Genomic DNA, 22,885 nt, shown 5'->3' with positions numbered 1-22,885 from the left:
TGCTGTCTGGCGCGGATTCGACACCCACAGCACTTGGTACCAGACGGTCTTTCTTGGAAGTAAACGGAATAGCGTGACTTCCCGTCGGATCACCGAAGTTAAGTGTTGCTAGGCTGGGCTAGTACTTGAACCGATGACCATTCGGTCTGCCGAGCGCTGTTGGCAAGCAGATTGCACTCAGCCATTGTGAGGCAAAACTGAGGAGCTGCTTGCCTGAGAAGTAGGGACTCCGGCCTGGAGAGGGGTAGGATGACCACATACCCCTCCATATCCGCGTCCATTGGCACATGTGGGCTGCGAATGACACGGCAGACGCCGGTACCCTTGGACCTTCATGGCCTTTTCTGGTGGAGTTTGGTTTGTTTTTCGGTCGGCAAAATTCTCTTAAGTTCGGAGTCATGGTGTCAGCGCCTTTTACCCTTCGCCATTTAATCATGGTATGAATGATGTTCACAAGTCCAGTGGTTGTTTACAAAAAAAAAAACAGGCAGTCTAGCGACCTGACATCATAAGCTTCTAAATCTGAATGGGAACGACAGAAGAGAGGGATGAGAATTCTCAGTATCTATTACTCAGTCGCATAAGCGATGGGTACTAGAAATGTGTTGTGAAACGACATTACAATACTATGCAGGAGTTATTTAAAGATTTAGTTGACAATGATAGAGCAAAAAATTGCAATGAATGACTGATGCGATTCATTATCCTCTACGCCACGAATCACTCTGTGCTAAATTTTCAGGCACGGAGCGCGTGAAGAAATTGGAGAAACAAACAGTAAAATTTCTGAATCCGCACGCATTATTTCACTGTCAGTTGCAACAGTTTTCTGTAGAAGTGAATGAGGGGTGGAAACTTTATCTACACTCCTGGAAATGGAAAAAAGAACACATTGACACCGGTGTGTCAGACCCACCATACTTGCTCCGGACACTGCGAGAGGGCTGTACAAGCAATGATCACACGCACGGCACAGCGGACACACCAGGAACCGCGGTGTTGGCCGTCGAATGGCGCTAGCTGCGCAGCATTTGTGCACCGCCGCCGTCAGTGTCAGCCAGTTTGCCGTGGCATACGGAGCTCCATCGCAGTCTTAAGTGGCACACCAAACGTCAACACAGAAACACTACCAAAAAGACTATTATTTGACAAAACAGACTGGGACAGGGTCAGACAAAAAATACATGAGCACATACCGCAAGACATCACCGGCAGTGTTGATTACAGAGCACACATGCTGACAGATATCATCACACACACACAGAACACCTGCATACCCACACAAAGAATGACAAAACACCAAAATATTCCCTGGACTACACAATTAACACGACTCAAACAAGACTCAAAACGTAAACGTAAACTTTACCAACGAGCAATTTCAGATAGAAAAAGACAATTACGACTACACGACTACCGGCTTGCCAAGGATAAATATTAACTTGAGCTGAATAAGACCAGGAAAGACCATTGGAACAGCCATGTAGCAGCACAAAGACAACTAAACATCTGGGGGGAACCATACAAAATCGTGACAGAGAAAATTAAGAGCCCACTGGTTCTGGGAACGCTGCGACAGGAGGATGGTGAGATGACTAAGGGCTGGAGACGCACAGCGGAGTTCCTGCTGAGCAAACTCCTGCCCGACGACATCGCAGACACAGACACACCACAACATGCAGCGGTGAGACGCGAAGTAGACACAGTATACACCACACCAACCGTCACCTGTCCATTTGCGCAGGAAGAAGTGGCGACAGCGATCTCAGAACTCAAAAACAAAAAGGCGCCTGGACCGGATGGTATCCACTCTGAGGTACTGAAACAAATTGCACCGCAGATCATCCCGTTTCTCACAACGTTGTTAAACGATGCATTAAGGCTGGGCCGTGTGCCTGCAGTGTGGAAGACCTCGAAGGCGGTTATCATCAAAAAGGCTCCAGACAAAGACACATCAGACCCCAAGTCATACAGACCAATTTGCCTTATCAATACACTCGGTAAAGTACAAGAAAAACTACTCTGCAAAAGACTACAAGCACATCGAACACTACGGGTACTGACACCACACCAATATGGCTTCAGGGAAGGGAAATCTATAGACGACGCAATTAACAGAGCACTCCAAATAGTACACGACACACCCTCCAAATACACACTTGCAATTATGATAGACATCTCAGGTGCCTTCGACAACCTCTGGTGGCCGGCCTTGTTCAAGAGGCTCAGACACCTGCAGGTACCGGAGTCTCTGTATAATAGTTTCATGGACTACTGCAGAGACAGAACGGTCGTTTGGCAAATGGACAACCAGAAAGTGATTAAACGAATTACAAAAGGCTGTCCACAAGGGTCGATCTGCGGCCCCATCTTCTGGGACATAGTTATAGAACCGCTCCTACTGTTACTAGAGGAGCACATCTTGACAGATGGAGCTGTCGCTTATGCTGATGATCTACTCGTCGTAGTTTCAGCAAATAACCGTGCCCATCTAGAAGAAAGAGCCAATGGAACACTTAGGACAATAACCCAATGGTGCACAGCTAATAAATTAAAGATAGCAGGAAACAAAACAACTTACACATTGCTAAAGGGTATCCTGCGCAGGAACCCAATAGTCAAAATCGGGGACACTAACATAAAAAGACTAGCAGTCACACGCTATCTAGGAGTATACATTGATGAACGATTGAACTTCCACGAACACATGCGAATATGCACAAACAAAGCAGAAAAGATACTACACAAACTGGCTAGGCTAAATTCGGAACAATTCAGACTACCCCTGTCAGTGACACGAACATACCATTGCGCTCTCTTCGAGTCAGTACTATGCTTTGCTGCCAGTACGTGGGCCCACAGGTTAAATCTCTCAACCAACAGAACCATTGTACGTCGAGGCCAAAGAAGTGTTCTACTTCGACTAACAGGGGCATTTAACACAACATCAAATGACGCACTATGTGTCGTCATGGGAATTTTCCCCATAGATATCACCATCAGGTACCGCGCAGCAATGTACTGGCTTAGGATGGGGAGAATAGACCAGGTTCGGCAGATCACTGTTGTACCGATTGAGACAACACGCCAACTCAGAGCATGGCGAGTGGATACCTGGCAGAGCGAGTGGGCCAACAGCGATAAGGGCCGCCGTGTATACAACTTCTTCCCTGACATCCGGGAAAGACTAAAACTAAAACATATTGATCCCAGCCGCGGTATGGTACATTTCATCACAGGACATGGCCCTTATCCCACGCACCTGTACCGCGTGAGTCTGCAGCAGACTAATAGATGCACATGCGGGGAAGAAGGTTCCCCTGAACATACTGTCTTCTTCTGCGGACAACGCATGAACATAAGACACACAGTACACATAAATCGCCTGAACACACAGAACGAACTACATGCCATAATTCGCGACCCGGAAAGGTGGACTGAACTCAACAAACTAACGGACGAAATCTCGAAGATCCAACAAATAGAATACTTGCGCAACAGACCCTACCGAAGGCAAGTCGGTCCAAACAGACGTCACGATGCCCAGGGGGACACAGATATGATTAGCACCACGAGTGATGAAGAAGAAACAGATACAGACCAGGACACCAACACAGATATTGAAGCGTCCAGCGCGGATGATTCATAGTGTCAACCAAGTTAAATTCAAAGAATAGAGTGGAACAACCGACAAGAGGTGCACAAGTCACACACAATCCTAAAAACAGATTGCACCTTATATATAAACAGTTAACAGCATCTCCAAGTTCAATAAGAGCTTAAAGCTAGGTACCTCTTCAAGGGACCTACGCCTTCCGTTAAGAGGCAGCGCACAGTCTGTATGGAAGGATCTTAATTGTGGTCCCTCTCTTTTGAGCCCAACCCGACGGATACCTATGGTAGATCGGGGAAAACCACCGCTCAGGCTGTGTTGCTGGCGGGGCCGGAAGGTGCTAACTGCCACACCACGTATCATTGTAAGTCTCATTGGCTCAGTGTGAACTGTTTGTACAACTAACCTACACAGCCTATTCCTCAACCTCCACTATACTAAGAACTTCTCATGTGAAGCTTAAAGTTGGGCACCTCTTCAAGGGACCCACGCCCCCCTGGTAAGAGGCGGCGCACGTCCTGGATGGAAGGATCTTAATTGTGGTTCCTCTCTTTTGAGCCCAACCCGACGGGTACCTATGGTAGATCGGGGAAAACCACCGTTCAGGTCGTGTTGTCGGCGGGGCCGGGAGGTGCTTGCGCCTGGTGTACTCTACTAGGAGCCTTGTAGGCTCAACACAAACCGTTAGCGTCATTACCTTATTACTTTTACTACGAGTACCCTTTCATTAGCAACTTTGAGCCAAGCACAAAATCAGTTACCTCTCTATTGTATATCGTAAATAGTTTAGTAGGCTGGACATGGAGGTCTTAGTCTTAGTTTCTAGCTTTAACGTACCCTAATCTCTTCTAGTTAAGGTAGTTTTTAGGATAGTGGATGTTAAAGGCATGGTGAGCAACGGCCAGCGTCTTGAGGTTCATTCCAAGACCCGGGCCGCCGCCCACAACCAGGTGACGGGCAATATTATACCTATAACTTTTTTATTCAGTTCTCTTCCTTCCTTCTTTCTAAATATTTAATTTCGTTTTGTTTATTAATATCGTACTTGATTTTGTATTAGTTATACGTTTTTCTAATGCTGCACAAAAAAAAGATATTAAATGGATCTAATCAGAGCCCGCCTCCACGTGGCGGGACACGGGCAACGGTGTGAGTGGGGACGGGAGCCGGTGTGGTGTTACTTTCAGTCACTGCGGACCCCGGACCCAGTCACACCGGCTAAGTGGCAATATACGACCCACCATAAGAAATTAGACGGTGGGTCATAAAATATAAGCAGCTAGTGAAAAAAAAAATCTTTAACACTGGTAGCATGCCGCGACAGCGTGGACGTGAACCGTATGTGCAGTTGACGGACTTTGAGCGAGGGCGTATAGTGGGCATGCGGGAGGCCGGGTGGACGTACCGCCGAATTGCTCAACACGTGGGGCGTGAGGTCTCCACAGTACATCGATGTTGTCGCCAGTGGTCGGCGGAAGGTGCACGTGCCCGTCGACCTGGGACCGGACCGCAGCGACGCACCGATGCACGCCAAGACCGTAGGATCCTACGCAGTGCCGTAGGGGACCGCACCGCCACTTCCCAGCAAATTAGGGACACTGTTGCTCCTGGGGTATCGGCGAGGACCATTCGCAACCGTCTCCATGAAGCTGGGCTACGGTCCCGCACACCGTTAGGCGTCTTCCGCTCACGCCCCAACATCGTGCAGCCCGCCTCCAGTGGTGTCGCGACAGGCGTGAATGGAGGGACGAATGGAGACGTGTCGTCTTCAGCGATGAGAGTCGCTTCTGCCTTGGTGCCAATGATGGTCGTATGCGTGTTTGGTGCCGTGCAGGTGAGCGCCACAATCAGGACTGCATACGACCGAGGCACACAGGGCCAACACCCGGCATCATGGTGTGGGGAGCGATCTCCTACACTGGCCGTACACCACTGGTGATCGTCGAGGGGACACTGAATAGTGCACGGTACATCCAAACCGTCATCGAACCCATCGTTCTACCATTCCTAGACCGGCAAGGGAACTTGCTGTTCCAACAGGACAATGCACGTCCGCATGTATCCCGTGCCACCCAACGTGCTCTAGAAGGTATAAGTCAACTACCCTGGCCAGCAAGATCTCCGGATCTGCCCCCCATTGAGCATGTTTGGGACTGGATGAAGCGTCGTCTCACGCGGTCTGCACGTCCAGCACGAACGCTGGTCCAACTGAGGCGCCAGGTGGAAATGGCATGGCAAGCCGTTCCACAGGACTACATCCAGCATCTCTACGATCGTCTCCATGGGAGAATAGCAGCCTGCATTGCTGCGAAAGGTGGATATACACTGTACTAGTGCCGACATTGTGCATGCTCTGTTGCCTGTGTCTATGTGCCTGTGGTTCTGTCAGTGTGATCATGTGATGTATCTGACCCCAGGAATGTGTCAATAAAGTTTCCCCTTCCTGGGACAATGAATTCACGGTGTTCTTATTTCAATTTCCAGGAGTTTATTACTGCAAAGTACGTTGTTTAAGTCAAGGGGGCAAGCCAGGAACGATTTTTCGATTTAAAATACGCTGTAAATGAATTTATGAAGGAAAAAGGAGTGCAGGAAAAAAACATCCGGATGGATTGCAGACTTCGCATTTCAAGTGGACTTTACTGGACACTCCCCGCAGTAAGACTTTGCAAGGCAAGAACCAACTTACTTCTCATTTGACGGGGTGCATTTAAAGAGAAGATCGCGTCATAGAAGGGACAAATTCTGACAAATTGCACCGTCCATTTCCCTAACCTCACTGGCGTTAAAGAAAATTTGAGGTTTGAAGAAGTCATTGTAGCCTTGAAAGAATTACAAGGATAGTTTTCTAAACGTGTTGAGGATACCGTCAATATTACATCCGTTTTCGAGCTATTTTCGAGGGCATTTGCAGTTTTAGTTGAAAGTGCCGCTGTACATGTCCAAATGGTTCAAATGGCTCTGAGCACTACGGGACTTAACTTCTGAGGTCATCAGCCCCCTAGAACTTAGAATTACTTAAACCTAACTAACCTAAGGACATCACACACATCCATGCCCGAGGCAGGATTCGAACCTGCTACCGTAGCGGTCGCTCGGTTCCAGACTGTAGCACCTAGAACCGCTCGGCCACCCCGGCCGGCGCTGTGCATGTCTAACTGAATGTCATGCAGTATAATTCCTGTTTTAAAGACAGTTCCTTTTACGTTAAAGCTGTCCAGGGAGTCTTCATTGTTTTCCTCGGGTAGAGTTTCAACCTCTCAGCAATGAAGTTGCAAAAGTGATGAATATTTCGATCAACATATGTTTGTGTGTTTGTGAAAGACCTTTTTTCCGATTGAGAAACGAAGTAAGTCATGATTTCCTGAGTGCAAAAATCTGTGAAATTGTCTGCATATGTGCGTATACCAACAGTTTGTACCAGATTAAAAATAAGGTTGTGTTCAGCGCACCAGAAATAATTAAATGAAACTGAATATTTGTTTCGCTTGTCATCTAGATTGTCGAGAAATGTGAAATATAATGCTCAACAAAATGTTGGAATCCTGTCGTAAAATGTAGTCCACGATTGAGCTAGGCACTTCGTGCATTACCCAGTTAGAGCCCATATGCTGGACGGTGTTAACTCCTGGCATGCTTTGCGGCCATTTTCCAGCCATGTAAACATACCGCTCCGGCAGAGCAACACGGTTACCACCTCATTATCAATAACAACTTCATTCAGTTTGTGTTCAGCATTGCAGTAACATGTCATGTAGAGGTGTGGAACACTTTGACAGGGCCAGGATACTGGCTTCACTTTCAGCACGTTATACACATCAAGATGGTGGCGATCGGTTACATGTCACTCAAAGTGGTGTGTCTAAGACATGGGGAAAGTACGGAGACATGGGAAGTGTCGACGATAGACCTCCCAGTGGCTGTCCTCGTATGACAGCATCAGTGCAGGGTCATTTCCTCCAACATTTCCTCCAACATTTTTTCCAAAATGCTTCCTCAAATTGTGGTACCATTTAAGCCAATGTTATACATTTTAAGGAGACCAAACGTTTACCACATATGCATGGCATGATGGTTGAGGTACTAGACCTATTTAATTCCACCTATTACGTATACTACAAGAATAAAAAATTATCACATCTTACATTATAATTTTTATAATTTTTTACCTAATAAAAATGTTATTTTTTCTATAATTTAGTTGATTCTGCAATAAAGCTTAGGTCTATTACATAAGTATGGACTATAGCAAGTTACAGAAAAAATTAGAGCAATGCTTTATAAACTTTAGGAAATATTTGTACCTGAATTCTGAAACATAAAACGTGCGAGAAATTGCGAATGAAGATATGAGTCCAATTGAACTGTGCCTCAGAACATTCCTCAAGCATAGTCTTCATCCTACTGCATTTCTTCATCTTCAAGCTTCCTCTTGCCATTCCTTTTAGCACTTGTTGCTTCTTTCGTAACTTGAGGAGCGAATCTTTCAGCTTCATGCACCCGTTGTCTGTCACACGCAAGCAATTGATCTTCCCTATTAGAGCCACATTTTATGCCTAAATTTCTCAAGACTTGCAACCTTCCTATCACTCCATCATTGAAACCGATGACTGCATATAGTACACCAACTTTTAATATATTTAGTCACACAAAAAAAATGGTTCAAATGGCTCTGAGCACTATGAGACAACTTCTGAGGTCATCAGTCCCCCAGAACTTAGAAGTACTTAAACCTAACTAACCTAAGGACATCACACACATCCATGCCCAAGGCAGGATTCGAACCTGCGACCGTAGCGGTCGCGCGGTTCCAGACTGTAGCGCCAGAACCTCTCGGCCAACACGGTCGGCATTTAGTCGTACAAAAACATTCTTGGGTAATCTTTCCCATAGGCAATGATTGGAACTTCCATTTTTATTCTGAGTGCCCCCATGAAGACATTTACTACACAAAACAGGGTCACTTAGTTCTCTACAAATTGGTTTATTTCATTTATAAAAGGCACAGGTATATTTGACCACTTTCTTTTGCTTTTTGGTAACCACGCCAACAATCTGCTCCTTTATGGCAAAGTCCGTGAACAGGGTGGTCACCTGTGGACAACTCATGAAAGTAGGTGGCCCATACAGCTTTTCTCATTGCTGTAACATCATTCAGAGGTGCAGTGCGTCAAATGGGCAGTTCATAATAGCTCTGAAGGAGGTCTATTTCAGTTTCTGTCAACCTGCCTCGGCCAGACAGAGATTTTCCATGAGATAATCAACTTTACTTTCATTTCTCTTCGTAGCTTCCTCAATATAGCACCCATCCTCTTTTTCACTTGTCCACAACATTCCAGTTCTGTTACCAAGGTATCACCGTAAACATTGAACGCATTCATTTTATTGAAAGCTTTAGAGTCCCCATCGCCTAGGCACCGACCTCTGAAATATTTTTAGAGCTCCACTGCAACCATCATAATCTTAGAACACTGATGTTCAATATGTCCTTCAGCGTTACCACGGCAGGTGTGGCAGTAGTTAGATAAGCACTCAACATCAACAACTATTCCATTCTCCAAAGAAGTACAACTTACAACACCATTCAAGGAACTATGTCCTCGACATTGCCATGTCCCATAAAGCGCAACAGCAATGTGCCTGGTTCCACTAATATTTACAGTTTCTTCTACTGGACGTTTCATAGGTGCTCTAGGCACACAAGGCTTTAGACACACAAAGTACCTAAGAGTATTTTTATGTACTTCCTGAACCTACTGGGAGGAGGAGGAAGGTCCATCAAACCACAAAACGTTTGAGCAGCCTTTTTTCCTTTTCCTATTGCATGCATTGCATACACTAACTTCAAATTCACATCATATGAATTACGCACAATGCTCGAAGTCGTTTTCGAGGTAGATTTATTGTAGGATCTACACAGAACAACTAATTTTGACGCTAATCCCTTTCTGCTACTTTGTTACTCGGTTATTTTCAGACAGCCTACACCATCACATTATTTACAGTTCACCACTTCCTTTATCAAAGAAGATAAGGTGCCCACATCAACAACAACAAATCCACTACAAACAGCGTCATTGTTGACACAAAAATTTGAATCGTCAGGAGGCGTGCCATGTGGGAGTTTCTTCCCTGAAGAACTGATACATAGCTTACTTTCAACAGTGTGGCTTGTTTTGTTTATGAACTGGTTACCAATGAAGTTCCTTTTATTGAATTTCTTGATGCGTGGCATAGTTAGTATTTATTGCCCACTAAAGGATATGTACTTCCACAAATACATGTAGCACTTGGACAACAAACATTCAGTAACATGTGAAAAACTGCTTCAGTGATACAAAAGTAAATAGCAGCAAAGATAATCATTTAAAGACACTAGAAACTTGCACTGTTACGAAGATATACATTGTATCACATGTATAATCGCTGGAAACAGAAAATTCACAGTTCTTTTCGAAATAATACTGGTTTCTGTAACAGAAATAAAGGGGGAAAGGCGGTATACATGACCGTAACTTTAAAATTTGGTATTCATATGTCATTTTTCATTCGAAACTTTTCAATGTATATATAAATGTAACGAGGGTAGATTATAGAATTTAATAAAGTCATAAAAAAATTTCGATTTTTTTTTTTCACCACCCTCTATCCTTGAGTACTTTATAAAGAAAGGTATGAAAACAAAGGACATTCATGGCGATTTCCAAAATACACTGGATGACTCTACTCCTTCATATTTAACTGTTGCCTAGTGGACAAATTAATTTATAGTTGGTCGGGAAAGCTTAGATGATGATCCGCGCAGTGGTCGGCCAAGATGTGTCACTACTCCAGAAATCATTGCAAAAGTGCGCAAAATGGTCACGGAGAATCACCAATTGAAGTGTGTGAAATTGCTCACACTTGCCAGATGTCATCTGAAAATGTGTATCACATTTTAACTGAAGAAATACAAATGAAAAAAATTATCTGCAAAATGGGTGCTGCAACTCTTGACGATGGATCAAAAACGCATGAGAATGGACATATTGGAACAATGTTTGCCCCATTTTAGGACAAACGAACAAGATTTTTTGCGCCTGTTTGTGACTACAGATGAAACTTGGGTGCACTACTATACCCAAGAGACAAAACAACAGTCAAAGCAGTGGAAACATGCTGATTCTCCACCGCCGAAGGAAGCAAGGACAATGCCTTCGGCGGGAAAGGTCATGGCAACAGTGTTCTGGCATACGAAGCGGATTCTGTTTGTAGATTATCTCCCCACTAAGCAATCACTGGAGAATACTATGCTAAACTCCTGGACAAATTGCAACAAACGATACGGGAAAAAAGGCTAGGTTTAGCAAGAAATAAAGTCATCTTCCATTAGGAGAATGCGCGACCTCACACATGTGCCGTCGCCATGGCAAAATTACACGAAGTAAGGTATGAATTGTTGCCACACTCGCCTTATTCACCCGATATGGTTCCGTCAGACTTCCATCTCTTCGAAAAACTGAAAATTTTTCTCGGTGGACGAAGATTCACTTCAAACGAAGAATTGATAGCCGGAGTTGACAATTGTTTTTTAGGTCTGGAAGAAACTCATTTTAGGGGGGGATCAAGGCGCTGGAACATCGTTGTACCAAGTGCATTAATCTACAAGGAGACTACATTAAAAAATAAAAAAGTTTTAGTGATGTAGGTACTTCTTTTCTATTCCGTTCCGAGAACTTTTCAAACCACCCTCGTTAAAGTAAACACAGAGCGTTGTGTTGTCAGTAGAGAAGCAATGACAGTATAATGGGTTGGTCAGGGGAGCTCATTGGCTTCAAACGTGGACTGGTCTTTGGCTGTCACCCGAATAACAGGCATCAGAGGCTTCTCAAACCTTCTGAAGCTGCTCAGTCATGGCCAGCCAGACCTCAAGTACTTGCGGATGGGGACCTTCGAGCATTGCAGAGGTCTGTTGTAAAAAACGGCATGAAATCGGCGGAGGAGATCACTTCAGCCACGAGTCCCGCTTCGAACTCAGCACCGATACGCAGTGAAGACTTGTCTGGAGGCCCCCTGGACAGCGGTGGGAAACCAGCGTGGCTGCCGCCCGCCATACGTCCTGTAACTCTAACCACTTGTCGGTCTGTACATGCACTGTGGCTGGAGCAGCTGCCCACAAGCCACGCATTTCTATAGTCAGAGCTAAGCGGCGAGAAAGGTGGCGTTAACAGCCACTGAACGGAGAATGACTTGAAATTAATGATTTGGAGTGACGAATCACACTATGCCCTGTGGCAATCCTATAGAAAGTTTTGTGTTTAGCGAACGCCTGGATGAAATTGTCTGCCATCATGTGTGGCGCTAACAGTGAAGTACAGAGGAGGTGGTGTTACGGTATGCGGGTGTGACGGAAATAAAAGAAAGGTTCAAGAGTGGGATTAAAATTCAGGTTGAAATGAAATCAGTGGTAAGCTTCGCTGATGACTTTGCTATACTCAATGGCAATGAAGAAGACCTACAGGATGTGTTGTATGGAATGATCTAATGACTACAGAATATGGACTGAGAGTAAATCGAAGAAAGACGAAAGTAATGAGAAGCAGCAGAAATGAGATCAGCGAGAAACTTAACATCAGGATTGATGGTCACACAGCAGAAGAAGTTAAGGAATTCTGTCACATAGGCAGCAAAATAACCAATGACGGACGGGGCAAGGACGACTTACAAAGCAGACTCGCTATGGCAAAAAGGGAACTTCTGGCTAAGAGAAGTCTACTAGTATCAAACGCAGGCCATCATTTGAGGAAGAAACTTCTGAGAATGTACTGTTGGAGACCAGATTGTACGGTAGTGAAATACGGACTGTGGGAAAAATGGGAAAGAAGAAAATCGAAGCATTTGAGACGTGGTGCTACAGAAGCATGTTGAAAATTAGGTGCACTAATAAAGTAAGGAATGAGGATGTTCTGTGCAGAATCTGAGAGGAAAGGAATACGTCGAAAACACTGACAAGGGGAAGGGACAGGATGATAGGACATCTGTTAAAACATGAGGGAATGACTTCCATGGTACTAGAGGGAGCTGTAGAGGGCAAAAGCTGTAGAGAAAGATTTTCTTGTCATCAGTCTACTGACTGGCTTGATGCGGCCCGCCACGAATTCCTTTCCTGTGCTAACCTCTTCATCTCAGAGTAGCACTTGTAACCTACGTCCTCAATTATTTGCTTGACGTATTCCAATCTCTGTCTTCCTCTACAGTTTTTGCCCTCTACAGCTCCCTCTAGTACCATGGAAGTCATTCCCTCATGTCTTAGCAGATGTCCTATCATCCTGTCCCTTCTCCTTATCAGTGTTTTCCACATGTTCCTTTCCTCTCCGATTCTGCGTAGAACCTCCTCATTCCTTACCTTATCAGTCCACCTAATTTTCAACATTCCTCTATAGCACCACATCTCAAATGCTTCGATTCTCTTCTGTTCCGGTTTTCCCACAGTCCACGTTTCACTGCCATACAATGCTGTACTCCAGACGTACATCCTCAGAAATTTCTTCCTCAAATTAAGGCCGGTATTTGGTATTAGTAAACTTCTCTTGGCCAGAAATGCCTTTTTTGCCATAGCGAGTCTGCTTTTGATGTCCTCCTTGCTCCGTCCGTCATTGGTTATTTTACTGCCTAGGTAGCAGAATTCCTTAACTTCATTGACTTCGTGACCATCAATCCTGATGTTAAGTTTCTCGCTGTTCTCATTTCTACTACTTCTCATTACCTTCGTCTTTCTCAAAAATGGTTAAAATGGCTCTGAGCACTATGGAACTCAACTGCTGAGGTCATTAGTCCCCTAGAACTTAGAACTAGTTAAACCTAACTAACCTAAGGACATCACAAACATCCATGCCCGAGGCAGGATTCGAACCTGCGACCGTAGCGGTCTTGCGGTTCCAGACTGCAGCGCCTTTAACCGCACGGCCACTTCGGCCGGCGTCTTTCTTCGATTTACTCTCAAACCATACTGTGTACTCATTAGACTGTTCATTCCGTTCAGCAGATCATTTAATTCTTCTTCACTTTCACTCAGGATAGCAATGTCATCAGCGAATCGTATCATTGATATCCTTTCACTTTGTATTTTAATTCCACTCCTGAACCTTTCTTTTATTTCCATCATTGCTTCCTCGATGTACAGATTGAAGAGTAGGGGCGAAAGGCTACAGCCTTGTCTTACACCATTCTCAATACGAGCACTTCGTTCCTGATCGTCCACTCTTATTATTCCCTCTTGGTTGTTGTACATATTGTATATGACCCGTCTCTCCCTATAGCTTACCCCTACTTTTTTCAGAATCTCGAACAGCTTGCACCATTTTATATTGTCGAACGCTTTTTCCAGGTCGACAAATCCTATGAAAGTGTCTTGATTCTTCTTTAGCCTTGCTTCCATTATTAGCCGTAACGTCAGAATTGCCTCTCTCGTCCCTTTACTTTTCCTAAAGCCAAACTGATCGTCACCTAGCGCATTCTTAATTTTCTTTTCCATTCTTCTGTATATTATTCTTGTAAGCAGCTTCGATGCATGAGCTGTTAAGCTGATTGTGCGATAATTCTCGCACTTGTCAGCTCTTGCCGTCTTCGGAATTGTGTGGATGATGCTTTTCCGAAAGTCAGATGGTATATCGCCAGACTCATATATTCTACACACCAACGTGAATAGTCGTTTTGATGCCACTTCCTCCAATGATTTTAGAAATTCTGATGGAATGTTATCTATTCCTTCTGCCTTATTTGACCGTAAGTTCTTCAAAGCTCTTTTAAATTCCGATTCTAGTACTGGATCCCCTATCTCTTCTAAATCGACTCCTGTTTCTACTTCTATCACATCAGACAAATCTTCACCCTCATAGAGGCTTTCAATGTATTCTTTCCACCTATCTGCTCTCTCCTCTGCATTTAACAGTGGAATTCCCGTTGCACTCTTAATGTTACCACCGTTGCTTTTAATGTCACCAAAGGTTGTTTTGACTTTCCTGTATCCTGAGTCTGTCCTTCCGACAATCATATCTTTTTCGATGTCTTCACATTTTTCCTGCAGCCATTTCGTCTTAGCTTCCCTGCACTTCCTATTTATTTCATTCCTCAGCGACTTGTATTTCTGTATTCCTGATTTTCCCGGAACATGTTTGTACTTCCTCCTTTCATCAATCAACTGAAGTATTTCTTCTGTTACCTATGGTTTCTTCACAGCTACCTTCTTTGTACCTATGTTTTCCTTCCCAACTTCTGTGATGGCCCTTTTTAGAGATGTCCATTCCTCTTCAACTGTACCGCCTACTGCGCTATTCCTTATTGCTGTATCTATAGCGTTAGAGAACTTCAAACGTATCTCGCCATTCCTTAGTACTTCCGTATCCCACTTCTCTGCGTATTGATTCTTCCTGACTAATGTCTTGAACTTCAGCCTACTCTTCATCACTACTATATTGTGATCTGAGTCTATATCTGCTCCTGGGTACGCCTTACAATCCAGTATCTGATTTCGGAATCTCTGTCTGACCATGATGTAATCTAATTGAAATCTTCCTGTATCTCCCGGCCTTTTCCAAGTATACCTCCTCCTCTTGTGATTCTTGAACAGGGTATTCGCTATTACTAGCTGAAACTTATTACAGAACTCAATTAGTCTTTCTCTTCTTTCATGCCTATTCCCAAGCCCATATTCTCCTGTAACCTTTTCTTCTACTCCTTCCCCTACAACTGCATTCCAGTCGCCCATGACTATTAGATTTTCGTCCCCCTTTACATACTGCATTACCCTTTCAATATCCTCATACACTTTCTCTATCTGTTCATCTTCAGCTTGCGACGTCGGCATGTATACCTGAACTATCGTTGTCGGTGTTGGTCTGCTGTCGATTCTGATTAGAACAACCCGGTCACTGAACTGTTCACAGTAACACACCCTCTGCCCTACCTTCCTATTCATAACGAATCCTACACCTGTTATTCCATTTTCTGCTGCTGTTGATATGACCCGATACTCATCTGACCAGAAAACCTTGTCTTCCTTCCATTTCACTTCACTGACCCCTACTATATCTAGATTGAGCCTTTGCATTTCCCTTTTCAGATTTTCTAGTTTCCCTACCACGTTCAAGCTTCTGACATTCCACGCCCCGACTCGTAGAACGTTGTCCTTTCGTTGATTATTCAATCTTTTTCTCATGGTAACCTCCCCCTTGGCAGTCCCCTCCCGGAGATCCGAATGGTGGACTATTCCGGAATCTTTTGCCAATGGAGAGATCATCATGACACTTCTTCAAATACAGGTCACATGTCTTGTGGATACACGTTACGTGTCTTTAATTCAGTGGTTTCCATTGCCTTCTGCATCCTCATGTCGTTTATCATTGCTGATTCTTCCGCCTTTAGGGGCAATTTCCCACCCCTAGGACAAGAGAGTGCCCTGAACCTCTATCCGCTCCTCCGCCCTCTTTGACAAGGCCGTTGGCAGAATGAGGCTGACTTCTTATGCCGGAAGTCTTCGGCCGCCAATGCTGATTATTTATCAAAATTTTGGCAGTGGCGGGGATCGAACCCGGGACCGAAGACGTTTTGCCTATGGATCAAAGACGTTACCCAGCAAGTAATTGAGGACATATGTTGCAAGTGCTACTCTGAAATGCAGACGTTGGCGCAGCAGAGGAATTCGTGGTGGGTCACATAAAACTAGTCAGAAGATTGATGATGAAAAAAACTATGTGTTTCTTTTATTACCCTTAAGACAACCTAAGTACGGAAGTATATGGGCAGATTTTACCGCGTTGTATACTGCATAGAGTAGAGTAACAGTTCGGAGACAATGGTTGTTTGTATCAGCATGATACTGCACCATGTCATAAAGAAGCAGATGCGAGGCAGTGGTTTGTGCAAAACAACATTCCTGAAATCCTCTGGCTTACCCAGAGTCCCGATCTGTACACAGTGGATACCTTTGCGACGGATTACAACATCGACTTCGCTCCAGACCCTATCGTCCAACATCTCTTTCGGCTCATGAGGAGAAATCCACTTCTACACCTATACTCCGCAAGCCACCCAACGGTGTGTGGCGGAGGGCACTTTACGTGCCACTGTCATTACCTCCCTTTCCTGTTCCAGTCGCGTATGCTTCGCGGGAAGAACGTCTGCCGGAAAGCCTCCGTGCGCGCTCGAATCTCGTGATCTCCTCGGGAGGTATAAGTAGAGGGAAGCAATATATTCGATACCTCATCCAGAAACGCACCATCTCGAAACTTGGACAGCAAGCTACACCGTGATGCAGAGCGCCTCTCTTGAAGAGCCTGCCACTTGATTTTGCTAAACATCTCCGTAACTCTATCACGCTTACCAAATAACCCTGTGACGAAACGCGCCGCTCTTCTTTGGATTTTCTCTATCTCCTCTGTCAACCCGACCTGATACGGGTCCCGCACTGATGAGCAATACTCAAGTATAGGTCGAACGAGTGTTTTGTACGCCACCTCCTTTGTTGATGGACTACATTTTCTAAGGACACTCCCAATGAATCTCAACCTGGCACCCACCTTACCAACAATTAATTTTATATGATCACTCCACTTCAAATCGTTCCGTACGCATACTCCCAGATATGATCATACAAGTAAGGATCCTTCTTTCTATGTATTCGCAATACATTACATTTGTCCATGTTAAGCGTCAGTTGCCACTCCCTGCACCAAGTGCCTATCCGCTGCAGATCTTCCTACATTTCGCTGCAATCTACTAGGTCATTTATATATAGTGAAAAGCAATGGTCCCATAACACTCCCCTGTGGCACGCTAGAGGTTACTTTAACGTCTGTAGACGTCTCTCCATTGAGAACAACATGCAGTGTTCTGTTTGCTATAAACTCTTCAATCCAGCCACTCAGCTGGTCTGATATTCCGTAGGCTCTTACTTTGTTTATCAGGCGACAGTGCGGAACTGTATCGAACGCCTTCCGGAAGTCAAGGAAAATGGCATCTACCTGGGAGCCTGTATCTAATATTGTCTGGGTCTCATGAACAAATGAAGCGAGTTGGGTCTCACACGATCGCTGTTTCTGGAATCCATGTTGATTCCTACATAGTAGATTCTGGGTTTCCAGAAATGATATGATACGAGAGCAAAAAACATGTTCTAAAATTCTACAACAGATCGATGTCAGAGATATAGGCCTATAGTTTTGCGCATCTGCTCGACGACCCTTCTCGATAACTGGAACTACCTGTGCTCTTTTCCAATCATTTGGAACCTTCCGTTCCTCTAGAGACTTGCGGTCCACGGCTGTTAGAAGGGCGGCAAGTTCTTTCGCGAATTGGTATCCCGTCAGGTCCAGTGGACTTTCCTCTGTTGAGTGACCAGTTGCTTTTATGTTCCTTGGACACTTATTTCGATGTTAGCCATTTTTCGTTCGTGCGAGGATTTAGAGAAGGAACTGTAGTGCGGTCTTCCTCTGTGAAACAGCTTTGGAAAAAGGTGTTTAGTATTTCAGCGTTACGCGTGTCATCCTCTGTTTCAATGCCATCATCATCCCAGAGTGTCTGGATATGCTGTTTCGAGCCATTCACTGGTTTAACGTAAGACCAGAACTTCCTAGGATTTTGTGTCAAGTCGGTACATAGAATTTTACTTTCTAATTCACTGAACGCTTCACGCATAGCCCTCCTTACGCTAACTTTGACATCGTTTAGCTTCTGTTTCTCTGAGAGGATGTGGCTGCGTTTAAATTTGCAGTGAAGCTGTCTTTGCTTTTCGCAGTAGTTTCCTAACTTTGTTGTTGAACCACGGTGGGTTTTTGCCGTGCCTCGCAGTTTTACTCGGCACGTACCTGTCTAAAACGCATTTTACGATTGCCTTCAAGTTTTTCCATAAACACTCAACATTGTCAGTGTCGGAACACAAATTTTCGTTTTGATCTGTTGGGTAGTCTGAAATCTGCCTCGTATTACTCTTGCTAAACAGATAAACCTTCCTCCCTTTTTTTATATTCCTATTAACTTCCATATTCAGGGATGCTGCAAAGGCCTTATGATCACTGATTCCCTGTTTTGCACTTACAGAGTCGAAAAGTTCGGGTCTGTTTGTTATCAGTAGGTCCAAAATGTTATCTCCACGAGTCCGTTCTCTGTTTAATTGCTCGAGGTAATTTTCGGATAGTGCACTCAGTATAATGTCACTCGATGCTCTGTCCCTACCACCCGTCCTAAACATCTGGGTGTCCCAGTCTTCACCTGGTTCTCCTCAACGCAGCGAGCCACTTTCTTGGAAGTTGACTTCCCCCTGTCTGATTGCTCCAATCCACACCTCGCTCCACATTAAACCCACCAATAGCACCTGAATTTGGCCAGCTGACATCCCCTTCTCACAGAAAATCCCTCCGACACAGCCTATCCGTCCGGGGATGGCTTACCTGCACTGGCAAGAACTCCCTTTCCCAGTATGCTGAAGTACTCAGAAAGACCTTCACAGACAGGAGCCATCCTCCGGACATAGTCCTCAGCAGAAGTTCAGACACCTCACTGAGCCCTGGACATAGTCCTCCACAAAAGTTCAGACACCTCACTGAGAAGTCCACAGGACAGTTCAGCCGCTCATAAAGATGAGGGGTGGACACACCCCATATCAGTGGCCACTAATAGGTATCCGGATATTTTTGAGTGGATAGCATACGTTCTCCTTCAACAGGTCGTACAGAGTACAGCCTACCTTTGTCGTGGAGATATGCAGCCCTCGCGAGAACGGAGGTTAGTGATCCCGTCGGCAGATCTCGGTGCCGGCTGTCCGCTAGACTGACGCAGGGAAACCGTCCGCCCGCGACCGCACGTAATGTGCGCTCCTGAAGATGCCACACGTTTCGGCCGCGCCGGCCCCACACTGCCTGCTCCCACGGCGGCGGCCGCCCTGTGCTGCCGCTTCTTATCGCGGGGTCCGGCACCTGAGGCCGTGATTTCCTTATCGTCCGTACACCAACAGCACGACGTGTGATCTCCGCGATAGCATCTCCCGCGCGGTCACTTACACTTACGCAACCCCATTGTCTCATAAGGCAGATTCACATTACCATACAGATTTAAGTATGTCGCGAATTATTTAGTGACCGAACGCTGTTGTTGTTGAGGTCTTCAGTCTTGAGAATGGTTTGATGCAGCTCTCCATGCTACTCTATCCTGTGCAAGCTTCTTCATCTCCCAGTACCTACTGCAGCCTACATCCTTCTGAATCTGCTTAGTGTATTCATCTCTTGGTCTCCTCTACGATTTTTACCCTCCACGCTGCCCTACAGTATTAAATTGGTGATCCCTTGATGCCTCAGAACATGTCCTACCAACCGATCCCTTCATCTACTCAAGTTGTGCCACAAACTCCTCTTCTACCCAATTGTATTCAATACTTCTACACATCTAATCTTCAGCATTCTTCTGTAGCACCACATTTCGAAATCTTCTATTCTCTTCTTGTCCAAACTAGTTATTGTCCATGTTTCAATTCCATACATAGCTACACCGCATACAAATACGTTCAGAAACGACTTCCTGACATAAATAACTGATGATGGTCGAAGTAGAGAGTAAAATGTAGACTGGCAATGGCAAGGAAAGCGTTTCTGAAGATCTTCAGAAACGCTTTCCTTGCCATTGCCAGTCTACATTTTACTCTCTACTTCGACCATCATCAGTTATTTAGCTCCCCAAATAGCAAAACTCCTTTACTACTTTAAGTGTCTCATTTCCTAATCTAATTCCCTCAGCATGACCCGACTTAGTTCGACTACATTCCATTATCCTCGTTTTGCTTTTGTTGATGTTCATCTTATACCCTCCTTTCAAGACACTGTCCATTCCATTCAACTGCTCTTGTAAGTCCTTTGCTGTCTCTGAAAGAATTTCAATGCCATCGGCGAGCCTCAAACTTTTTATTTCTTCTCCTTTACTGCTTGCTCAATATACAGATTGAATAGCATTGGGGAGAGGCCACAACCCGGTCCCACTCCCTTCCCAACCACTGCTTACCTTTCATGTCCCTCGACTCTTGTAACTGCCTGACCGCACGTATATGAAGCATATTGCTTAGTGCAGGTGTAGTGTGACAGAATTTTCGGTCACACTGCTGAGCGACGTAAGGTAAAGGTACGTTTACAAGGGCCATAAAAATTGGATGTTTCTAACAATATAGCCCAATTGCCAGCCAGTATTGCAAAGGAACATTTCAGCCACACATATGAAGCCATTTTTTTCCCATCAGTGTTCCTTTCTTCGTTGATTCTCCGGAGAACAAATGGCTCGGAGCACTATGCGACTTAACTTCTGAGGTCATCAGTCGCCTAGAACTTAGAACTACTGAAACCTAACTAACCTAAGGACATCACACACATCCATGCCCGAGGCAGGATTCGAACCTGCGACTGGATCAGTCGCTCGGCTCCAGACTGTAGCGCCTAGAACCGCACGGCCAATCCGGCCGACTCTCCGGAGAACCTTCTAATTCCTTATCTTATCCGTCCCCTGATTTTCAACTTCAAATACATTGATTCTCTTCCGTTCCCGTTTTCCCACTATCTGTGGTCGATATCATCCAATGCTGCGCTCCAAACGAACATTTTCTGAAGTTCTTCCTGCAGATTAAAGCCTGTGTTTGATACTAGGAGACTTCTCTTGGCCAGAAATGTTCTTTTTTCAAGCGCTAATCTGCTTTTCATGTTCTCCTAGCTTCGTCCGTCATGGGTTACTTTGCTTCCATGTTAGCAGAATTCCTTAACTTCGTAATCACCAGTTCTGATGTCAAGTTCCCGCTGTTCTCATTTCTGCTACTTTTCATTACTTCCGTCTTTCTTCGATTTACTCTCAGTCTATATTCTGTACTTATTAGACTGTTTACTCCATTCAACAGGTCCTGTAATTCTTCTTCACTTTCACTGAGGATAGCAATGTTGTCAGCGAATCGTCATTGATATACATACATCAAAAAAAGTTTTGCATCACCTCGCTTCCGAGAGTTCAGGAACCTGTACAGAAAATTGGAATAGAGATCAACATAAACATCATTTCCGCCATTTTTATTGTTCATGAAAACCACACATTGCATGTTGTACGACCATACAGCGAGACCTTCAAAGGTGGTGGTCCAGATTGCTGTGCACACCGGTACCTCTAATACCCAGTAGCACTTCTACTTGCATTGATGCATACCTCTATTCGTCGTGGCATACTATCCACAAGTTCATTAAGGCACTGTTGGTCCACATTGTCCCACTCCTCAACGGCGATTCGGCGTTGATCCCTCAGAGTGGTTTGTAGTCACGTCCTTCATAAACAGCCCTTTTCAATCTATCCTAGGCGTGTTCGATAGGACTCTGAAGAACATGCTGGCCACTCTACTCGAACGACGTCGTTATCCTGAAGGAAGTCATTCCCAAGATGTACACGATGGGGGCGCGAATTGTCGTCCATGAAGACGAATGCCTCGTCAGTATGCTGCCGATATGGTTGCACTATCGGTCGGAGACACTAGAAGGTACCAGATAGATTATATAATGGTAAGACAGAGATTTAAATTGTAAGACATTTCCAGGGGCAGATGTGGACTCTGACCACAATCTATTGGTTATGACCTGTAGATTAAAACTGAAGAAACTGCAAAAAGGTGGGAATTTAAGGAGATGGGACCTGGATAAACTGAAAGAACCAGTGGTTGTACAGAGTTTCAGGGAGTGCATAAGGGAACAATTGACAGGAATGGGGGAAAGAAATACAGTAGAAGAAGAATGGGTAGCTTTGAGGGATGAAGTAGTAAAGGCAGCAGAGGATCAAGTAGGTAAAAAGACGAGGGCTAGTAGAAATCCTTGGGTAACAGAAGAAATATTGAATTTAATTGATGAGAGGAGAAAATATAAAAATGCAGTAAATGAAGCACGCAAAAAGGAATACAAACGTCTCAAAAATGAGATCGACAGGAAATGCAAAATGGCTAAGCAGGGATGGCTAGACGACAAATGTAAGGATGTAGAGGCGTATCTCACTAGAGGTAAGGTAGATACTGCCTACAGGAAAATTAAAGAGACCTTTGGAGATAAGAGAACCACTTGTATGAACATCAAGAGCTCAGATGGAAACCCAGTTCTAAGCAAAGAAGGGAAAGCAGAAAGGTGGAAGGAGTATCTAGAGGGTCTATACAAGGGTGATGCACTTGAGGACAATATTATGGAAATGGAAGAGGATGTAGATGAAGATGAAATGGGAGATACGATACTGCGTGGAGAG

General features: G+C 44.8%; 1 protein-coding gene across 2 annotated transcripts in view; it reads right to left on the bottom strand.

The window, feature by feature from the left end:
• LOC126106559 (uncharacterized) overlaps positions 1-19,471 on the bottom strand; it is a 173,207-nt gene extending 153,736 nt beyond the window's left edge. For both annotated transcript variants that reach the window (XM_049912897.1, XM_049912898.1), the window contains exon 1: positions 19,335-19,471. The gene's annotated coding sequence lies outside the window, so the exon portion shown is untranslated. The remainder of the gene's footprint in view (positions 1-19,334) is intronic.
• Positions 19,472-22,885: the final 3,414 nt, after the last annotated feature.

Source organism: Schistocerca cancellata, chromosome 10, assembly GCF_023864275.1.
Source record: "Schistocerca cancellata isolate TAMUIC-IGC-003103 chromosome 10, iqSchCanc2.1, whole genome shotgun sequence".
NCBI lineage: Eukaryota > Metazoa > Arthropoda > Insecta > Orthoptera > Acrididae > Schistocerca > Schistocerca cancellata.
Note: the sequence above shows the minus strand (reverse complement) of the source record. Positions and strands in the feature narration are given on the sequence as shown.